A 17,972-nucleotide genomic window follows, 5' to 3' on the forward strand; every position below is an offset into this window, starting at 1 on the left:
ATTTTCCCAGAAAAAGGATATCATCCTCCCAATTATAGGGAGATTTTAAGAAAATTAGACCTCTCAATTTTGATGGTGAATCTGAGGAAGGAGTAGGGGCATGGCTCCTCAATATGTCTAAATACTTCGATGTATACAATTGTCCAATTAATCTTAATGGAAGACTAGAAACTTACCAGTTGAGTAGTAAGAGAACCTAATGGTGGGAATAAAATAAGGTTTTCAAAAGAATCATAAGAAAGAGTATGACATGGAAGTTTTTCATGAAGGGAATTAAGAAGAAATACTTAGCTGAGAGGTATTTTTATGACAAGATAGGGAGTTTCATGCGCTAAATTTGTCATAACTTACCATGAATGAGTTTTTTAACAAAATCATGAGTTTATTAAGATATGTTCCCTACTTGAAATAGGAGAAGGAAAAAATATAAAGATTTGTGAGTTATGTACGTTTCTCTTCTAGCAAAACAATTGAGTTTTATCAACCAAAACCAATGGATGAAGCCATTAGAAAATTTAAACTATGTTTTAATCATAGAAAGAAAAAGGGGGGGAATTGTAAACTGTTGGCTTAGTGAGTCATGACCCAAGTTCAAATTTAGTTACGTCAAACAAATCCCTACACTACTGGCACTTTTGGCATCAATCCATAGAGCGCAGACTGAAGTATCACCCGAAGTAGTATGGGGGGATGCTAGAACCAATTTTCTGCACCCATAGATCAGTGTGATGTCGTTTTGTGCCCTAGATCTTCCTTCGCGTAGATTGATAAGCCCTTATGTCTTATCTGTGTAACTTCATTTAATCAACGTCTAGACCTCCACGAAGGTCTATGACTGGCTTTCGTAGACCTTGAATAGGTGAATTAGCTACTTACATGCATCATAGATTACACTTAACCCGGTATTTACTCAAATCTACTTAAGTGTTCAATATTTTTAACATACAATGATATAATCTTCGCGTAAGCACTTAACATCAATTGCATTCAAATAACTATATAGATCCAGTAAAGTCAGGCATTAATACCTCATTAGTTAACAAAACCATCATTTATCACAACATAAAGTGCATTCATTCGTAACAGAAGTAAAGAGATAAAACACACGAATTTCTGGAATAATATTCTTTTATTGATATTTAGTTAAGCTTACAGACTCAATAATTCCATAAGAACCCAACTGTAGGGGTCCATGCACTCAGCTGTGGACTCCAGTCTAGGCCTTTACACACTCAGCTGCAAATCCTTTCTTCTACATTCCGCACTAACTTAGACTCCTTCTGTCGTACCCATCGACAACTTCTATTCTCCCTTAGAATTTCTAAGACACACCTATTTATACTATCCCATGGTCTGTGGACCATGAATAGATCTTCAAGAAAGCTAACTTAACTTACATAAAATAGAGTAAAAACCATTTTTTACTCTTTACTTAACTATGTGCTCTGTGACCACATTTTTCAGAGACTTTCCACCTTTTTACATAAAACTTGGGCTTTTGCCCAAAAATTGGCTTAGGGGATCCCATCCCAACAGGCCCCCTTATGGATTATTGATGTAACTTCCCTTAATTAGCCTCTAGACCTTTGTGAAGGTCTATGACTAGATTTCATAGACCCTGAACAAGTGAATTAACTACTTATGTGGATCATAGATTACACTTAACCCAGTGTTTACTCAAATCTACTTAAGTGTTCGATATTTTTAACATACAAAGATATAATATTCGCGTAAGCATTTAAAATCAATTGCATTCAGATAAGAATATAGATCCAGTAAATTCACGCATCAATACCTCATTATTTCACAAAACCATGATTTATCACAACATAAAGCACATTCATTGGTAACAGAAGTAAAAGGATAAAACACAGGAATTTCTGGAATAATCTTCTTTTATTCATATTTAGTTAAGCTTACAGACTTAAGACTTCCCTGTGCACTCAACTGCAGGGGTCCGTGCACTCAGCTACGGACTCTACTCTAGGCCTTTGTACACTCAAATGCACAGCCTTTCTTCTAGCTTTTGTGCTAACTTAGAATCCTTCTGTCATACCCATCGACAACTTCTATTATTCTATTATGCCTTAGACTCTCTAAGACACACCTATTTATACAATCCCATGGTTCACAGACCATGGGTAGATCTTCAAAAAACCGACTTAACTTATATAAAAGAAGGTAAAAACCCATTTTGACTCTTTACCTAAATACATGCTTTGCGACCACAATTTGCAAAGACTTTCCATCTTTTTACATAAAACTTGGGCTTTTACCCCAAAATTGACCTAGGGGACCCCATCCCAACAGGCTCCCTTATGGCTTATCAATGTAACTTCCTTTAATCGGCCTCTATACCTTCGCGAAGATCTATGACTGGCTTTCGTGAAACTTCAATAGGTGAATTAGCTACTGACGCACATCATAGATTACACTTAACCCAATATTCGCTTAGATATAGTTAAGTTTTAGATATTTTTAACATACAATGATATAATCTTCAAATATCAATACCTCATTATTTCACAAAACCATCATTTATCATGCCATAAAGCGCATTTTCTCATAACAGAATTAAAGAGATAAAGCATAGGAATTTCTGGAATAATATTCTTTTATTGATATTCAATTAAGCTTATAGACTCAAAACTTCCCTGGGCACTTAGTTGTAGGGGTCCATGCACTCAGCTACAGAATCTACTGTAGGCCTCTATGCACTCAGTTGTAGAGCCTTTCTTCTACCTTCTACGCTAACTTAGACTCCTTCCGTCATACCCCTTCTATTCCGCCTTAGACTCTATAAGACTGTTAGGCAGCGGATCCCCCCCACAGCATGTTTTTGGGGCTTAAAGCCCGAGTTTTGGTCAATGTAATGCAAAGACTCGGTGAAGTATGAATGCGGAGCGCGAAATTTTAGGATGAGTCATAAGGTTTTCCACCGTAAGAATTGTAAAATAATGTAAAGTTGTGTCTGCCTACCCATGGTCCGCGGACCATGGGATTGTATAAATAGAGCGAGGCTCTAAGTGTAAAGTTAGTTTTTTGGGGGAGGTAAGAAAGTAATAAACAGATGTGAAGGATAGTTAAAGGATATAACTAGAACTAAAGTGTATTGGGTCATAGTAGTAGGTAGAGGCTCTGCAGCTGAGTGCGTAGAGGCCAAGTAGAGTCAGTAGCTGAGTGCGTGGACCCCTGCAGTTGAGTGCGCAGGGTGGAGTCGGGTCTGTATTGAACTGAACATGAAAATGATTATTAATAAAGATAAGTTTGATTTGGCATATTGTCCATCTATTACATTTGGGATCCTATAAACAATTACAACATATCAGGATAGTAGGCTTTTTAGCACGTCCTAGTTGAGCCTCTACACACTATTGGACACCAAGAACACAAAGTCGACTATATTCCATCCCTAAAGAGATGGCCATACAAAGGTCATCAACAGGATGATAGTACACATACTTCGCATGTACAACTCCAAGAATCCATGAACCCGGGATGAGAGCCTTCCTTATGTGTAGCACAACTATAACATAGCTCTCCATAGCTTGATTGGTCATTGTCCCTTTCAAGTGGGTCTAAGATTTCAACCATTATGTCTAATTGATGTTTTCATGCCTCATGCGACTACACAGATAGAATCCACAAATGTATAGTCTGAGTTTGATAAAGCAACCAGGTTTATGGAACGCATCCATCACATCTGCCAATAGCTTAAAAACATATTAGAGAATTCCAATGCCAAGTATAAGCAACAACAAGAGAAGAAAAGAAATCACCAAGGAATTTGTTGTCAAATGGTTTCCACTTCATGTAATGGACTGTGTGTTCATATTTTGTAAACCCTTGTTTCAATGATTATGAAGAGAAGGTATTTAAATCTTCAAGATAGAGAAAGAGAGAGGAAGCAAGTCATCTAGGACCAAGCTCCTAGAAGGAGAAACATTTGAATTTTGGAAGCCATAATCAGTAATTAAGTCATAGTCTCGTGGATGAAAATAAATAGCCCATGAACTTTGAGTTATAGAGTTGAGGAGTTAGTCCAATAGCCCATACAAGTCTAAGCATCTTATCAAAAGGAATATACTTCAAATATCTTACGACATCTAAAGTTACTCCTTGAAGTGATAAAAAAATTTAGAAGATCTTAATTCTTTATGGATGTCCAATCTCCATCTAACAACATTAACAAGCCAACAATGTATCATTGTTTAAGAAGTTCTTTAGAGGTTTGAATTCTCAGCCACCTCAGAAATCCAAGCACCATGTAATTGAAATAGAAGACATGAATTAATCAAAGGCCTTATAGGCCTAGTTGGTTGTTCCATAGTAAAGCTACAAAGGGAGTTGAATCTTCCTTAAGGTTTGAGCATAAAATCAATTTGAAGGGCTAAATTTGAGTAGTACTCCGATGATATATTTTCTGTATATGAATCCAACCCTAGTTAATATTTCATATCCAGATATGCAAATGAAATTTCCTGTACAAAAAAGGGAGGAGAAGTTAGATGAGATAAAGAATTAATAAAATAGAAGAAAAATCATACCAATGTCTTATGCCTAATTAATAGAGCAAGATTTTATCTTATTGTCTTGCATGAAAAATGTCAATTTGCGGTCTTTCACTTAAATAAAAACACAATGGTCAAATAAAGACAAATACTACATGATTGTTTTTTCATGAATTTTTTTTTTCATTTCTTATAAAATTTCATGTGACTCCCACTCGGCCAAGATATACAACACAAATATCAAACAAATTTTGGTGTCTCACCTAAACCCTTACCATTTTGATCTATTTTCTTGAAATAGTTGTTCTACTTCAACATCTGAATTGATAGTAGTTTTTATCACCAAAATAGGACCCTGATAGGTTGCTGATCAGACTACCTCAATGTAACTATTTCAAACCAATCTTTTAGCTGAGGCTTAGCCTCCTCAGCCTGAGAGGGATCTCTCAAGTGTTAATGATATAAGTTATAGATAGATGGCTAACTCTGTGGTCTGTGCTTTTGTATGTTTGTAGGTTGAAAGATGAAGGCTTGCTACCATTGGGCTATGAAGTCAACAAGTTAATAGATTCAGTGGCAAAGTTTCTAGAAATGGAAGCTAAGGCAAATGGAATTTTCAAACAAAGATAACTGACTCAAAAAAATAGGTCAACACAGTAATTCCATTACTAAAGGAATTCAGAGCATAGGGTTATGAATCCTGAGTAATAGTAATGAAACTTACTATTAGTAGTTCAAAGATAGTTTACTCACACAATGTAGAAAGACACAGTCATCTCATTTCTAAAGAAAGTCAGAGCGCATGGTTGTGAATTCTGAGTAATAGTAATGAGATCTACTACTAAACACAACAATTCCATTACTAAAGGAAGTCATAGCATAGGGTTATGAATTCTGAGTAATAGTAATGAAACTTACTGTTAGTAGTTCAAAGATAGTTTACTCACAAAATGTAGAAAGACAATCATCTCATTTCTAAAGGAAGTCAAAGAAAATGGTTTTGAATTCTGAGTAATAGCAATAAGATCTGCTACAAATGATTCAAAGTAACATATAAATCGAGAAAACATTAACCCCATGAGAACTCAGATCTGTTCAGGAAAACCTTCTCTGCATTACTGATTATAGTTCATAGAATAAAGCAGCAGCTAGGCCAAAAAGTCTTCAACCCTCCACTAATTCAACCTCTTGCTTCATATATAGATTTTACAATAAGTATTCCCTCATCCTACATCAAGATAATTTGAATTTCTATGTTTGACACCTATTCTAACCATAAAACAGACTATTAAATTCTAGCGACAGCTAACTGATTGTCTTAGAGTCCTAATACAATTAGGAGTACAAATCCTTATTATTATTAAAACAACCTTATCTAGGAATTAAACATTCTCTTTGACACCTATAACTCCATGAATTCAAATTTCATGATGTCCATAACCCTCTTGCTGGCCTTCAATAACTTCTCCTTTATCTGTCCTGAAAACTAGGAAAATGTTCCCTGCGGTGTAGCCTTGGTATTCAATGGTGTTCCTCGAATCACCTGCTAGCAAAAATATTCCCTTTAATCATATAACATATGTTGAATTAGCCATAGAACCCTACTCTTACACTTGTGCAAAAATTGAACTCCTTGAAGTTGCATAAAAACAGTCAATCTAGATGTGCTACGAAATAAACTGCTGTTTTTGTAGTGCAAAACTTTGTTCTTGCGTATATTTTTTCATTATTTGAGTTTTTCCTTTACTTGGGCTTTAAACTTTTTCAAATGACCTCCTCACATTCTCGAGTAGCATCCTTCTCCAAAAATAGCCCCTTCTTGCCTTTGAAGATTGATAAAAAAGAACAAAATTGCACCTACAACAAAGAAAGCCTTGTATCTCCCAACTGGTAAAACTTATGAAAAAAGTGAGATAGGTTATTGTATATGGAGATTTCATGAAGAGAAATTGCCTTCAATATTCCGAAATAATTTTGCATGTGGCCAGAAAATGATCTTGAAAAAGACTGCTAAAACCAGAAAACAGAGTTCCTCTCAGCAGTTTCGTAGCACAAGTTTAAACCATCAATTTCTCCCACCTCATATTGAATTTGAAGAAACCGAAGGCGGTTTTTGTAGTTCAGTATGTGAGGAAGAAGAACCTCTTTCAGTTTTCCAAAATATGATTTAAGTTGTTCAAGAAACCCCTTGGAAGTTGAATACTTAAAACAGAAAACAAAGTTTTTTTTTTTTTGCTGCTAAAAAAGGCTACTTCAATCATTTCATAGCACAAAACAGGTTTTTTACATTGTATGTGCTATGAAAATGTGGATTTGTAGCTAATTTCAAAAAAATTTCAAAATGACTTGAGATATGACTTCTAAACACAAGGTGACACTTCTAAGACATGGAATAAGGTTGTCAAACTTTGTTTGGAAATGAAATATGACCTTAAAGACTTCTAACCCTATGACCTAACCCTTTAAGCATGAAATGACCTAGAGACCCTTTAACACCATAATTAGAAGAAGGGTTTGTAAATGAGAATGACACTATTGAGACTCTAATCCTATCACTTATCCCTTTAAGCATGCGATGACTCAAAACTTATTATAAGACCATGACTAGAAACAAGGCAAACTTTCCAAAGTTTGAAAAAAATAATTAGGGTGATAATAGTAGTTTTCATACACATATTCATGAAACCAATGAGGAAATATTAGATTAAATTTGACCAAATATTAAATTTAATTGCATTAATAAATAATAATTAAAAGGACTTGAGTGCATAATACTTGAATGAGTTCCTCTTGGTTTCGAGAATTAATTTTTGGAGTAGTTTAATCTTCAAGAAAACCTCCCTCCACTTGAAAAACCAGTAACGAAGTTAACATTGACTTTGTTGTTTCCCTGTTGGATCAAGGGTTCTTTTCTCCAAGATTTTATCCAAATCCTGATTTATTCTCTACTGAATGGGGCTAATCACGTGAAGGTGAAAGCTCTCATGGATCCTGCTCCTCCCCCCACATCAATCTCAATTCCCTAGTACCCAATCTATCTACTATAGAGGAAATATTTGAAAGCAAGACACTAAGATACATAAAAAAAACAAATAGAAAAGATTCATTCATTCATTTGTAAATCCACAAGATATTTCATCTCAATAAATTTTATCATAAAAAATATGCTTACATAATATGAAACAAGCTCATGTACATAAAGAAACATAGAGAAATTATTCATCAACATATAACATTCATTCATTAATCATAGACACAAAATACTTCAACTCAAAAAAATTAATCATCAAAAATATGTTTTCATAATATGGTACGTGATCTTTCTAATGATATAACTAGTACTATCATTTCCTTTCCTTTTTATTTATTTTTGAAAGCTTGGTCATGATCTCATGACATTTTTTAGGGTGTCGCAAGAGGGGTGGATCATCATTTTTAACAAGAAAGAAATGTTAAATTGATATTTTTTAATTATTCATTAAAAAAAATAGCATTAGAGTTTTTTTTAACCTCGTTCACTAGTCGACACCGTTGGAATGGCTTCCCTATGCTCCTCTTCTAGTACAGGATCCTCATATATGACACTATTTTCCATTGAAATCCGGGTCATGGTGTCTGTATGTTGTGGTGTGAACTCTGATAAAAAATGTTATATATGAAAGAAAAAAAAAAATCGATTAGACAATCTAAAAATTAAAAAAAAAAAACATTCATAATTGAACTTATGACATAAGAGAACAATAATGAGGTGACTGGACAATGGTCTATAATATTTTTTTTTAATTGAATTGACTTGGATTAGTTTTATATTAGGAGGCCTAGTTAGTAGTACCAAGTGATTCAGTTGTATATTTCAATGAAAATCCTGCTTTTTGTGGGTCAATATCATTTCAAATAGATATTTGAGTTAATTATCACATGAGTTGAAACAATTATGTAATTGAAATGGGCACATGAAGATGAAAAACTTAATCACTGAAACTTGGAGGATTGAACCCTTAACTTTTCATTTGGAAGGTTGATTGAGGCATCACAACTAAGGGAGTAGTTCAAGGAGAATATAAGAAGGGTATTATTTAAGGAAAGTAAGGCATTGACTCTTTTATTAACAAGAACGTTAGAAGTATTGTAACTCAATATTGTGGATGGAAAATCCTAAAGGTCATGTATATTACACTATAATAATCCATTAGTCCACAAACTCATAATTGGAGTGACTCAAATACTTCACTAGGGAGATTTTATAAGTATCTCATTCCCAAGACTGAAATGAGTGGTTTGTCACACGGAATAAGTCGATCTTGCGGAAAAGATAGACCTTCCTAGAATCTAAAGAAGACCTAATGACAAGCAAACCAACCAGACACTATCTTTCTCTAAATATGCTTTAATAAACAATGGCAAACAAGTGTTTTTAGGGCCTACCTTAGGTCCAACGCAAGTTTGTGGATGCCCTCGCTCCTTCGATCCAAATGAGCTCCTTTGTCGCGAATCTGCAAACACAAACAAGGCAAACAAATTAAATAGCACCTGAAAAGCCAAAATCATAAAACATATTTAACATGAAAGTCAAGGAGTCCATGAAACAAATAACATGAGATACTTGTTGAGAAAAATGAGTTTGATTGTATTAATTCAAAAGAAGAAGAACTTTACAACCTTTGGCTTGACGCTATACAAGCTCCTCCCAGGGTCCAGCAAGAAGTCTCCTCTACTTTGACAAGTTTCACTCACTCCCCAATGAAGCCAAAAAGGTATGTGATCTCTCCTCTTAGGCTCAACTAGGAAGTCTTGATTTCACCAGCATTTACCCTAAAAAATGTTCAGCTTCTAACCTCCCCAGCAACCAGCCCAATGCCTGTATTTATAGCGCAATGGAGAGAGGTTACTAGGTCCTCCTTCAAAGGGATAAAGCCCTCCTTCAAAGGGATAGCTCCTCTCATCAAGGGATTAGCTACTTCTCTTTTGGGATGCATGAACCACCTCAGAGCAAACAATCCACGTCAAAATTCATTCTAGAAACCTCTAGAATTAACCCAAAGTGAATTTTTTAAGATAAAACTTGCGCCTTTTGACTTTCACAGGGGTCTGCACCCACACCGTTAGGGACAGAGCGGACAGGTCCGCAGTTTTTGTAAATAGAAGGTGCGGGACCGCAGGTGACAGTGAGAGAAAGTGTGGAACCAGAGTTACATTGATTTTTAATGTCTTTCTCTCATTTCCAAAGCTTGACTTGAAGAGCTGAGGTCTGAGACTTGCTTAGGAGGATAGTACAAGTGATGATAGACCCATACTGACTGCAAATAATCATGGTGATGATATTTTTGTGTAACAGATTGCCCCCTAAAGTGCGAAGTCTGTAGTAGATGAGGATTTCATTGATCATTTAGGAAGAGTGAAGTACTTTATCATTTCGAGGATCATCTTGTGGAGAGCTCGGTTGGAACCTATAAAAACATTCAATGCAAGATATATATATGAGATCATATCATCGCTGAGGTAGGAATTCCCATACTCAGATCAAAATTGACTAGAAAAACTAACTACTGCTCTGATATAGGAATGATCTTGTAAAACATCACAAGTATAGACTCAGGTGGACACAGTATGGACGCAACCATCTGTTTATGAATAGTCCATTATATAATGAATACAAAATTCCTCGCAGCCTGGATTGTGGAAACTAGATCCAGGGTCTTCATTTCTACTTCCCGAAACAATACGATTCTATCCATGCGAATGAATGTGTTGATGTCAAACATGGTAGAAACCATTTGATTACCAGTCAATGATGTAAACTGTTAACAAGTGTGAGAGAAACCACCAGTGATGTCAATGGCTCTCAAAGTACCCAGTACAATCCATGAGATGCGAATAAATGTGTTGATGTCGAACATGTCACGGAATCCTTTGATCGAAAGTCAATGATGCAAACTGTCGTCAAAGGCGAGAAACTTGCCATTGAGGCATGCAGATCTCAAGGTATTGATGATTTCTAGATCATCTTTCTAGATAATGAGTTGAAGTCGATAGGAAGCGATCCGTCATAGGCAAGCCCACACCACGAAATCATAGATCAAGTTGAAGAAATTTAGTTGCAAAGACTGACTTAGGGATGGTCAAGATGGATGACAGATATTTTGCAGATGAATGGCTTATTGGTAGTGACCTCTTGAACACATAACAACATGACAAATGGTTTGGTGACAATTGACCCAAAGTTAATACCCAGAAACCGGCTGAAGACTTTCAATGTGGTTTGATCAACTATTAGGCAAAGGATTTCCCAACTCAGGTGAATAAAAGTGTCGTGTTCAAGAGTGGTTACAAAGTATGACAAACAGACTCATTTTTCTCTCTTTTCCCCCACCATTTCTGGTAAGTACCTCTTTATTTTTGACAAGCTTGAGGAGGATAACATTTGCTTGATTATAAGCTCATCCTTCGGATGAGTCCAACTTAGTTTAAATTCGAACCCTAAGAAGGAGTGGTTCTTTCCTGTTTGTAATTGAACAAGTCCTTTACTGTAAAATTTTAACGAGTCCAGTATAGGAGAAACTCGGCGTTTTTCAATTTTAGAGAGTCTGAAAAAACTTAAGAAGACTCCAGGGTTGACCTTATTCGTAAGTTTGTGTCCCCCAAGCCCGAAAAAGTATAAAATAATACTTGAGAGAACCGCTTGATCTTTTACGACCAAGGAGTAATTTTCGTCATTAGTGCCCTTGACCCGAAAAAGTAAAAAAGCGATCAACGACACGTCGTTTTATAACCAATATCGAATTTGAAATGACAAAAATCTGGCGATCTTTTCATGTTTTTATGGTCGGAAAAGAGCTGTAAGTGGACCTTCTTTTAATTCCGTTTTAACGAGTTTAAAAGAAACACTTGGCGATCTTTTCATGTTTTAGGAGTCAGAAAAGAGCTTAAAGGTGACTCTAAATGTTTTTTCATCGAAAACGATAGATTTCACCTGAATAATCCGTTATCCTGGACAAAAACCTAAACATTACTCATACCTGTTTGAAATGGATAAAAATGTCGCAAAAATACCTTTTCAAAATGAAACATAAACAAATTTGCAATTTATTTACTCAAAAAACTTATAAAAAGGGCATTCATCAATTCATTTTTACCGTTTGAGTTTGGGTGAGAAAATAGTGCTTTTGCTCAGAAAACTTCCCGTGAAGATTGCGGAAGATCCAACCATCAGAATCGAACACCGTCTTCTCCAGGTAATCCACATCATCCTAATCTTCATTTTTAACCGTTTCATTTTTTTTTTTAGTCATTTATTTTCATTTTTGGGAGGGTTTTTAGGCATAAAACTCGCGCGCGGGGGCCCGCAGGTTTACCACTGCTGGCCTGCGGACCCCAACTTTTTCTTCATTGGGAAAAAGCTCGGGGTCCGCAACTTCCATGTAGACAAAGTGTGGTCCCACGTACTGTGTCTAACCCGGAGGGTGCGGTCCCCATCACAAGGGTTTTTAACCCAAAAATTCTAAAAAATGGACCAATCAAAATAATTTCTAGCAATTTAATTTATCCTTATGCTCGATGCAGAGAGTACATCATGCTAGATTGGCGTGAACGAGAGCATGAGGACGTGGATCTCGCCGCATGGAATCATCAGCCTTCACTTGATGCTTTAAGGGTGTGCGGCTTGTATAAATGCTGGGCCATTCCTGTCATGAGGGCTCAGGTGGATTTCTTATAGTGGTTGGTTGACAGATGGAGCATACAGGACCAGTGCTTCTTCATTGGCGGCCACCAGCTCGAAATCGAGCTGGCGGACATATATTTCTTGACTGGTTTGCCTAAGAGAGGTGAAGACTTGACTCTGTTTGGGGCTAGGGCAGGTGGCCAATCTGTCGATAGCCTCAGGCTAGAGTACTGCAACAGCCAGGCTAGAGACAAAGGGATAGACATAAAGACCATATCCCGTCCTGAGCTCATGGTGATTGCGTTTACAGTCACCATACTTTGCGGGGCTGCCACATTACATATTGCCACTGGATCCCAGATGCGTATGGTAGTTGATTGCTTCCGAGGCACCATCTTCAACTGGTGTGATGCTGTGTTGGCTAATGTGAAAGGCCAACTGACCAGGGCCAAGAACGGATGACTAAAGACCTTTGGTTATGGGGCTTTGGTTATGAGTTTTGGCTTGGAGAGGGTTCCTATGCTGATCCCGCAGCACCTTACTGTTGGAGCTGGGCTTCCTCAAGAGCCCAAACTGAGGCGATGGGTCGTAGTTATGGCCCGTCACCCGGACGAGAGGACAGAGGTTGCTTGATTCAAACCTGAGTATTTCCAATGGCTGGAAAACCAGGTCTTTTCTATTCAAGACTTCCCTTACGCTGGGATAGATTTTCGTGGTGACCCAGACATGGTTCTTCCACCAGGAGAGCAGTGGGATGATTCAGGTAAAATCCTTTTCAACATTTTTCCTATTTTAATTTTTTTATTATTTTTCCATCGTCTCAAAACTGATAGTAAAAAATTTCAAATGCAGATGTGGGTCCACAGTGACCAGCCGCTCTCCGACCTTACGAGAGAAAACAACCAGTTGCACCCACGCCAGCCCCACAGGACGAATCAGCAGAGGTTTTGGCCGAGTTGGAGGGTCATCTCGAGCGCTTGACAAGAGGTATTCTGGAGACCACTATAGATGACATTCCTCGTCGACTTCAGTGCTATGTGATTGGGGTCCGGGGACCTTTTAGGAGGTTTCTTTGTAAGGTGGCCCGTGCAGTGGTTTCTTATAGATATCATCACCAGTGATAGGATGATCGCCTATTGTGGGAACATGTGACATTTTTGTTTTTTGTACTTATCATTTTTGCCGATCATAAGGTGTTTCTCAACCTATGATCAAGGACGATGTATTTTTTGACACACTCCTATATATATATCATTATTACCGGCTTATCTTGTAAATCATGTTATGGAATGGTTTTAAATTTACATGTATGATTATTGCAAATGTCTATTTAACATTCGAGAAGCAATTGCATCTGATAATGTATTTAAAGATCTTGGAATATGCTGATATTCAATATAATCAAATTCACGTTCCAAGAGACGCACTCTCAAAAATAATCTTAATAACAATGGATTTCTAATGGCATACACTCTATTAAGCTGTAATACAATGAGTTCAGAATCTAACCTCACTATCAAACTCCGAATCCCAAATGAAATAGATTCAGATAATAACTCAATCACTGCACTATACTCGGCAATGTTGTTCGTTGTTTGACCGAGGCTTACCCCATGCATAGATACTAACTCGTCAGAGGGTGAATAGATAACCCAAGCTGCGGAAGAGATGTTCTGTGTATTACGACAAGCAGCATCAGCGAAACCAATGTATGTTTGGAGAGGCATCGACATCTGCAATATCAAGAGTAAAACTAAGATAAGCAGGAATAATGATGAAAAAAACACTCTCTAAGCTAAGCACACTGTTTAAACTAAAACACACCAGCTAGACAGAAAAACTATCCTAACTAAAAAATCTCCATACCCATCCTTTAAGCATAATACTCTTCAAGTAAAGACCATTTCTGGGTTTACCCAAAGAGTCCCCGTCAAAGTCTACCAATTCATAGGCCCCTTTGGCTAGCTTTCGCTTGATAACATAGGGACCATGCCACATAGGAATGAATTTTCCAGCGCCTAATTTATCATTAGCTTGATCATAAACTAAGACTAGATCTCCTTCCGAAAAATTTTGAGGGGTCACATTTCGATCATACTGAGCTTTCATGCGTTTTGCGTGAGTCTCGATTGCCAATGCAGCATCGCGTCAATTCTCATCTAATTGAGCCAAGTATAACAAACGCTTTTACTCTTCCGAAGTGGCTGGAAGTAACTCGATGGCCATTTGTAGTGACGGGATTTCACATTCAATGGGTAACACAGCTTCCAAACCATAGACTAGTTGGAAAGGAGTGAACCCTGTTGATGTTTTTACTGAAGTTCGGTACGCCAAAAGCGCTGAAAATAGCATGTTGTTCCAATTCGACCGATGAATCCTAATGATTCGTCGGATCATGATAACTAACACTTTGTTGATGGATTCAACTAGACCATTCGCTTGTGGATAATAAGGGGTTGAACTATCGTGACGTAAACCAAGCTGGCTTGTAAGTTCGGTCATCATAACGTTTCGAAAATGGCGCCCATGATCAGTGATTATTGCTTGCAGGACACCAAACCTAGCAATTATATGATTGAACACGAAAATTGCAGCTGTCTTGCCGTCTGCCTCAAACGTAGGCATCGCCTCGGCCCATTTGGTAAAATAATCTACCGCAAGGATGATATACGCATGCCCCTCGGCCGAGTGAGGGTTACATGTAATAAAATCGATACCCCATTTGGCAAAAGGACCAACGACAATTATAGGGTGGAGAGGAGCAGGTGGAGCGTGCATCTTTCGATCAAAAATTTGGCAGTTGTGGCATTTTCGGACCGCCGTAATACAATCTTTAAATAAAGACGGCTAGAAGTAGCCAGCGCGCAATATCTTTTGGGTTGTGGCAAACCCAGACATATGACCACCACATGCTCTAGAGTGACAGTCATTTAGAACCCTTTCAGCTTCCTCGTGAGTTAAGCAACGTCAAAAAACAGAGTCTGCCGCACGGTGATAAAGAGTATCTCCAATAATCCTGAATTGTTGGGACTAGAATCAAATTTTTCGACATTCTGACCTTGAAATTTCTGGCCGAAAGGATTGGGTCTGGAGATAAACAATAATATCCCCATACCATGGATCTAAAGTGCTGATTAGAAACAAGGATTCGTCCGCAATGGGCTCTTCCACCACAGTTTCCGTGTCAGCACGCGGGAAGTCACACATTAACTTCGCAAAAACTAAAGATTTCTTAGACTTAGATTTCTCAAATTCCAAGTCAAACTCCTGCAGGATAATGATCCATTTAGAGTACTTTCCCCCTAGCAGTTGCTTGGTCAAAATGTAGATCATAGGGTTGCAATCCGAAATTACTGTAGTTTTACGTAGTAAAATGTAGTGACGAAAACGTTGGACAGCTTGAACGGCTGCCAATGCCAATTTCTCCACATGTGAGTATTTTAGCTAAGTTGGATTTAAAGTTCGACTAAGGTAATATATCACATGTTCAGTTCCGAATTCATCTTCCTGAACTAAGACCATTCCAATGGTGGAATGAGAGGCGGCAAGATACAAGAAGTAATCCTAGTTGTAGTTGGGAGGATGCAACAACGGTGCATGGGTCAACACGTGTTTGAGTGCATCAAAAGATTTCTGAGCTATCTCATCCCAATAGAATGGAGTATTTTGCTTCAACAACTGAGTAAAACCCTTTGTAACCTAGGCGTAGTTAGGAATGAATCGTCGTAAAAAGTTTGCTTTCCCCTGCAAACTTTGGAGTTGGCGAAGACTCGAATAAGTTGATTTTGTCACACAAAATAAGTCGATCTTGCGGACAAGATAGACCTTCCTAGAATCTAAAGAAGACCTAATGACAAGCAAACCAACTAGACACTATCTTTCTCTAAATATGCTTTAATAAACAATGGCAAACAAGTGTTTTTAGGGCCTACCTTAGGTCCAACGCAAGTTTGTGGATTCCCTCGCTCCTTCGATCCAAATGAGATCCTTTGTCATGAATCTGCAAACACAAACAAGGTAAACAAATTAAATAACACCTGAAAAGCCAAAATCATAAAACATATTTAACATGAAAGTCAAGGAGTCCATGAAACAAATAACATGAGATACTTGTTGAGAAAAATGAGTTTGATTGTATTAATTCAAAAGAAGAAGAACTTTACAACCTTTGGCTTGACGCTGTACAAGCTCCTCCTAGGGTCCAGCAAGAAGTCTCCTCTACTTTGACAAGTTTCACTCACTCCCCAATGAAGCCAAAAAGGTATGTGATCTCTCCTCTTAGGCTCAACTAGGAAGTCTTGATTTCACCAGCATTTACCCTAAAAAATGTTCAGCTTCTAACCTCCCCAGCAACCAGCCCAATTCCTGTATTTATAGTGCAATGGAGGGAGGTTACTAGGTCCTCCTTCAAAGGGATAGCTCCTCCCATCAAGGGATTAGCTCCTTCTCTTTTGGGATGCATGAACCACCTCAGAGCGAACAATCCATGTCAAAATTCCTTCTAGAAACCTCTAGAATTAACTCAAAGTGAGTTTTTTAAGATAAAACTTGCGCCTTTTGACTTTCACAGGGGTCGGCACCCACACTGTTAGGGATAGAGCGGGCAGGTTCGCAGTTTTTGTAAACAGAAGGTGCGGGACCGCAGGTGACAGTGAGAGAAAGTGCGGAACCAGAGTTACATTGATTTTTAATGTCTTTCTCTCATTTCCAAAGCTTGACTTGAAGAGCTGAGGTTTGAGACTTGCTTAGGAGGACAGTACAAGTGATGATAGACCCATACTGACTACAAATAATCATGGTGACGATATTTTTGTGTAACATGATTGATTTAACAAATGTTGGTACATTAGCTCTAAACAATTTAAATTCATGGTAGTTCTAATTATAAAGCTGATGGAAACTAGTGTTCTAACCTATGAAAGCTTCCTTGGTTTGTCCATTAGTCATAAGGGTTGTATATATTCGAAAATGACTTGTATACCAAGATGTTTAAAATCCACAAAGTTTATATGCGACAAAATATTAGAATGTGCCTTATATATTTTTCCCCTTATTTAGTTTACATGGGTTTTGGTTGAGTATCTATAAATAATTCCTTGCATTAAAATATAATCATAACCTTAAACCATAGTTGGATGAAGAAAAAACATGAATATATGATTCCTTGAAGGGTGTCATCTTTCATTGATTCATTCGTACTTCCAAAAAATATTTTTATCTCAATAACTTTATCAAAAAAAATATGTTTACATAATATGAAACAAGGTCATTCTAATTTTTTCCAATGGAAAAATCACAACTTTTTATTAAGATAGTCAAAAGTTGCATGTGTAGATACCATGAAGCATTGAACCTCTCAGTCAAAAATGTGTTTCTAAAAAAATCAATATCTAAATAAACAAGTGCAATTGTTTTTTATCAGGTTTCTTTCTCTTTTTAAATATGTAGTTAGCAAGGACGTCTTGATCTTGTCCCCCTTCAGTTGTTGTGGACTCTAGTGTATGTCTTGTTGTTGACATAGTGCTACAACTATGCTACTGCAAGTGGGGTCAAGCATCAACTGCAATAAGAAATAAATGTTAAATTCATATTTGTAGTTGTTATCATTACAAATTTTTTATTAATAAAAAGAGTATTAGAGTGTTCTTTACCTACTTCGGTAGTGGAGGGAAGCATAATACTTTCAAATGTGGCCATATGTTCCCCCTCTTCTCTGGCCTCATCATGTACGTGCTCTGGTGTAGAAACAAGAAAGGTTATAATTAATACATAATTTTCATTTAAATATTTTTAATTTTATT

Source organism: Pinus tabuliformis, chromosome 4_2, assembly GCF_031772625.1.
Source record: "Pinus tabuliformis cultivar Carrire ecotype Pingquan chromosome 4_2, CPIR1, whole genome shotgun sequence".
In the NCBI taxonomy this organism is placed as follows: Eukaryota; Viridiplantae; Streptophyta; class Pinopsida; order Pinales; family Pinaceae; genus Pinus; species Pinus tabuliformis.